Consider the following 6,414-nt stretch of genomic DNA (forward strand, 5'->3'; position numbering starts at 1 on the left):
TGCAGCTTCTCTCATATTTGATGGACCTCCTTTTATCATCTCAAAGGTAGTTAAGATTCCGTGAAGTTGTGTCATAGTAATACTCTGTAGATCCTTCTTTTCTTCTATTGAAGATACTTTTGATTCAAATTTAGCAGATAAGGATCTTAAACATTTTTCAACTAAGGTAACTTCCTTTATCTCTTCACGCAGATTTTTCATGCAATTAACAACCTCATCTATACGTAAGAAGTAACTAGTTGTACTTTCATCATTGTGCATAATGAGAGTTTCATATTGAATTATGAGAGTTTGCAGTTTAGAATGTTTTACCTGAGAGTCTCCTTTGTAGCTTAGAATGATGTTGTCCCATATTTCTTTGGCTGATTTGAGCTGCACTTTGACAAACTCTGACTGTGATAGACTTCCCAATAATGTATTGACAGCCTTGGCATTGGTTTCATATTGCTTTTTACCTGCCATATTTGTAGGAATTGCTGATGGAAATGTATATCCTCCTTCCACGATTTCTCAGACATCTGTTCCAAGAGATTGAAGATAGGTTGTGGTTCTTAACTTCCAATAAACAAAGTTTCTCCCATCAAATATTGGCGGTCTGATGGATCCCCTGCTTTCTTGATTACTCATGATGATAAATCTTCCTTCAAGCAATCAAGCTTCTTCTTAGGGACCTGCTTTGATACCAATTGTTGGAAATAATACTGAGAGGGGGGGTGAATCAGTATTATCAAATCAATAATTTAATTTTCAAAACTAATTTTTATACGCTACTTCAGCTCAGCGAACTAGCATGTATATGAAACTATACTTAATGAAACCAACGTATATGCAGAGATCTTTTGATTTACCCAAAATATCATCTATTGAACTTTAATCAGTATATTAGGAATTCATTAGACACTGTAGTAAAAGCAGAATAAAGCATCACACATGAACACCAAGATATAAGGTGGAAACCCAATGTGGGTGAAAACAACCTACTAATTTCGTCTCTGTCTTCTTTTAATAATAAGAAAATTCTGTTTATAATTTTTGCATTGGTGCAGTCTTATACCAGTACGTAGGCTTCTACCTACAGAAGGCTACAACCTTCTCTCATTCTCCAGCTTCTACTAGAAGGGAGCTACAACCCCCTAGCTCTTGTACTAGCCGATATGTTTGCTTAGTATGTAGGCGCCGACCTACAAAAGGCTACGACCTTCTCTTTTCTTCCAGGGACCACGTTTCATAAATTTTCAGACTGGATCCATCAACAACATCATTCAATCATCAAATATATTTGTATCAACCAATCACTGTTTGAACCAACCATAGCCGAAACAATCATTCACTTAGACCACCCATCAATCTGATCATTCAAAATACTGTCACCAGAATACAGTAACCAGAACCTAGAACTCTGCAACAGTAAAGAGAAACAACTGAAATATATTTTATAAGGTATACGCTACTTCCATGTGTCGAACCTGCGTGTACACGCGCTTTGCTCAAAGCCAACCAGCGTATACATCTGCAAATATAAATTCATAGTTCTGCAGTTATTCCAGACTTTAGTTATACCCAGATCATATCATTTATAGAATAATATATGTGTTAGTATTCAGATCTAGAATATACATGAGCAAAAACACATAATGATAGTTCATTTTACGCCTTAAGTTCCTGATCCATCATTAGATCTGATCTCTCATCATCAGCTAAGGTTCATCCTTGGTTTAGATCTAGCAATGCACCATAACCCAATAACCTGCATACTAGATCTCACACTTCATCAGATATTTGATACTTGCACACCTTGGCCTAATGATCTTCTCCTCCTTTTATAGTTTTAGGCCTTTCTCAATACCATGGACCAAAACCACTTAGGACCAATACCTTGGACCAAATACCTAGGGTCAATACCATGGACCAAATACATCGGACCAAAAATTTAGTTTTCCAAGGTATACACGCTTTTCCTTCTGTGAAAGTGCGTGTGTACATATACGCAACTTGTATATAGTGAAGCTGCGTGTATATGCAACTTGGTCAATGGTGAGCCTGCGTATACCTTTCTTTCTTCATTCTGTGAAGACTGATCTGTAATTATTTGTTGTTTACCTGCTACACTGTGATCTTTCATCTGAGTGAGTTGCCTTCTGAATTGATTCCTTGAAGCTACCCTGCATTTCATCACATCTGTAAACACTACTGTCATGCATTCTATCACTTCTGATATCTCTTCTGTAGATTCATCTAGTTACCATATACAAGTGAGTTGTTCTCCTACAAGTGGGTTGCCATCAAGTACAACACATACTTCATAATGCCAACAAAATGATATTAAGGTGGCATAATTGTGTTTGGCAGGGCGAGTTAAGACCTATCCCTTGGCCACCCCTATGCCACGAGACTACGAGTAGGGGGGCTGGGGGCTAGGCCCTAACCACCCCCATAACAGAACCATAACCATTCAACCCATTGCTTATGACCACACTGCTGAACCACCGACATTAACACAACTGTCGAACCTCAAACATAACTGCTGATCCTACCACCCATGTAAGCACTTAAAACTAGGGGTCCTCCTAACCACCAATTGTCTATAACTACCAGCGCCTAACCAGATCACCAACTCCCTAACGGTGTATGTAAATGCGCTCGGAAAACTGCCAAGTTTACTGCCAACGCTAGGGGGCTAGCCCCTCACCTTATGAAGTCCAATGTGGCCATAATTTTCGGATTTAAGGCCGTGGAGGTCATTTAAACTCTTTGACAATTTCACCAAAGAGTTGATGGAATTGACGCCACATTAGCAGATTTTGGGGTGAAATTGTAGGACTGGTGCTGGATTTTGGGGAAATTGTAGAGCGACTACCATAAAGGCTAGGGAAGCTCATATATTCTTTCTTTTTTTGTCTTTTTAAGAGCAAGAAGAGGCTAGACAAAGATTTTTGGGTCTTCTGAAGCCAATTGAACAAGTTTCAGAGCCATTGGAGCACTTTTGAAGAGACCTTTTGTAGGTTTGAGTCTATGGGTGCTAGGATCAACCAGTGGGTTAAATCAGTTTTTGAAGGCTTTTGAGAATGGAGAGGACCTTATAGGGTTTTTCTAGACTTCATATGTTTTCTATAGCAACAGAGACATCTATAGTGTAGCTCATGTTTCTCTTTTCTCACTATGTCTTTGAGGAAAGTTCTCTTTTAGTACTTCAAGTGAATTGTTGTACTTGTTATGCTCATTGTCAGATGGAGTATGGGGTCTTGATTTGAGAACCCTTTTCTTACTGATTTTTTCATGATTGATTGTCGGTTGTCATGTTTTTAGAGTGAGATTTATTTGCAGGAAAATGTTTCCTTAAATGGGAAACTAACCACTCTTTTAGTCAGCACACTTTATGTACTCTTTATCACTGAATTATTTGGAGCATAATGAGATTGGGTCAAGCCATTGGAAGCTAGACCAAGGAGATGTAGCCCATGAGGGGTGAACTCCTTTATCAATTTCTGAGTGTATTACTATTATGCTATTGTTTAGTGTTTTTTGTTCATGTTTTAATTAAGCTCATGAATTACATTTAAAGACATAAAAACTCATGAAAAACTTGCAATTTACCTCATAATCCTCAAGAACTTTGTTTAATATTTTGAATTGGAATTTAGCACAACAAACACTAACTTTCCCATTCATATCACCACATCTCTAATGAATACCTATGCTACATCTCTAACTGAGAATGTAAAATTCACTGGAATGAAATGTGCAACCTTTTTCAACCTATCCACAACAACCATGATGGAATCATGTTGTCTCACTGTCCTCGGAAAATGTGTGATGAAGCCCATGGAAATGACCTTCCATTTCCATTATGTAATTGCAATCGACTTTAGTAGTCCACCTGGATGCTTACACTTTGCCTTCACATGATGAAAATCAAAACCCCTAGCCACAAACTCCAATACATCCCTCCTTAGATTCTGCCAATAATAAAATCTCTTCACTGTTGTTAGTGTCTTTGATAACCTGGATGACCCGAATATGGTTTCTCATGAAACTCCCTCAAGATCGCCTTCTTGAGATCAATACTATTTGTCACATATATCCTATCTCTAAATATAACCAATCCATCTGCTATAAGGCAATAATCCACATCCTGTCACTTGCACTTGTACCACTACATGTACCTGTACTACCACATGTACATGTACCTGTACCTATAATACCACATGTACATGTAAGTATACCTGTACTACCACCTATATCTCTACCTATACTCTCACATGTACCTTCACCTATACTATCCAATGTACCTATACCAGTACTCTACTGCAACCTGTGCATAATCTCCTATATCTAACATCCTGCTGACCTACCTTCAATATCCTATCTTGTAAGTCTATCCCATAGGAGCTCATAGTTGCTAAGTGATTTACCTATATTTTCCTGTTAAGAGCATCTTCCACTTTTTTCTCTCTATCTTTGATATATCTGATCTAAAAATCGAAGTCACTGGTCGTAGCCAATCACTGAGCCTGCTTTCCATTCAGATTCAGTTGGTCAAATAGATACCAAAAAACACTATTATTACCCATCGATGTAAACCTCCTACCCATAAGATAGTGTCCCCACTAATTGCTTCCAACTCAATATCATGTGTGGGGTAGTTCTGATCATGCTCATTCAATTTTCGTAACTCATAGCATACATCCTATCCATCCTGCATAAGGCCTCCACCAAGTCCTTTATTGCAAGCATCTATGCATACTACAAACTCTTTATCTGGATCTGCAATATTTACCATTGGTGCATGTGTCAACAACTCCTTTGTCCATTCGAACTTCTTACCTTTCCTTTGCAATGATGTGATAGGATGAGCAATCTGTGAGAATTTCCTGACGAACCTCCTATAATAGCCTGCCATTCCCATGAAATATCCCACCTCATTTGCATTTCTAGGAGATACCCACTCCATGATGGCCCTTATCTTTTCTGGGTCTACTGCAATTCCCTCCTTGGAAACAACATGTCCCAAGTAATGTACCTCAGTTTGAAAGAAACTACACTTGTTAATCTTGACATATAATTGATTCTCTCTCCCTCAACACTGTTGCTAAATGCTCAACATTCTCTTCATCATTTTAGAATGTACCAATATATCATTAATGAACACAATAACAAACTTATCCAAATACAGATGTAACACACTATTCATCAAGCACATAAATGTAGTTGGAGCATTAGTTAAGCCAAATGGAATTACAACAAACTCATAATTCCCATACCTGGTCTGGAAATATATCTTGTAAATATCCTCCTCTTTGATGCGTACCTGGTGATATCCGTTCTTAGATCAATCTTCGAGAACATTCTTTCTCCCTCCAATTGATCAAACAAGTCATCAATTCTCGGTAACGGTTACCTATTCTTGATGGTCACTTTATTCAACTACCTATAATCAATACATAATCTAAGAGTACCATCTTTCTTCTTCATAAACGATACCGATGCGCCCCATGGTGATACACTTTGCCTAATTTACCCCTTTTCCAACATTTCCTTCAAATGTAGCTTCAACTCCACAACCTAGGTGTGCTCATCCTGTAAGGTGCTTTTGATGTCAGAGCTACCCCTAGCACCAATTCAATAGAAAGGTCTACCTCCCTGTGAGGTGGCAACTCTAAAATATCCTTGGAAAATGCATCCTTGAATTGTTGTAGAACTAGGTACCTGCTCAAAACATCTGCATCCTCAACTTCCTTACCTTTATCACTAGAAATGTGTACTGTAAATAACACACACCCTTTTATGTGACTACACTTTTCTTGCATAGTTTTCACCATCTTAACTGATGTGGATTTCTTCTTTCCTTGAAAGACTCTTGGTTCCCCATTTTCATCCAAGCACTCAATAGCTTTGTCATAAAAATCCACCTTGGTTCTACAAAGATACAACCAATCCATGACCAACAACATATTGTATGATCCCAACGGTAATACATTCAAATGTGTTGCGATAGACATGTTATTCAAATCAAATGCATAAGATATTACCCAATGATGAACTTGCTTATTTGTACCTATATCCAACTACACTAACCAATATTCTGCATGCAATTCCTTATTCAAAAGACACTTATCCACCAAGTCAGGACTAGCATAGCTATAATTAGATCCAGGGTCAATCAAAATAGAAATAACTTGATCACAAAGCTTACTATCCATCTCAGTGGTAGATGCCTGATGGTTCACTTGCTTGTTATCCAATATTGCATAAATACGAGGAATGCTATGACCAACATCCCCAACAGTCTATGCATCTTGTGCACTATATATCTTAGGCCTACCACCCTAATTCTGTAGACAATATCTCTTGTGATGATCTTTGCCACGAGTCCAACACTCTATAGGCTTCCAGCCTGCATCCTTGTTCTACTCC

This window comes from Pinus tabuliformis, chromosome 1_1, assembly GCF_031772625.1.
Source record: "Pinus tabuliformis cultivar Carrire ecotype Pingquan chromosome 1_1, CPIR1, whole genome shotgun sequence".
NCBI lineage: Eukaryota > Viridiplantae > Streptophyta > Pinopsida > Pinales > Pinaceae > Pinus > Pinus tabuliformis.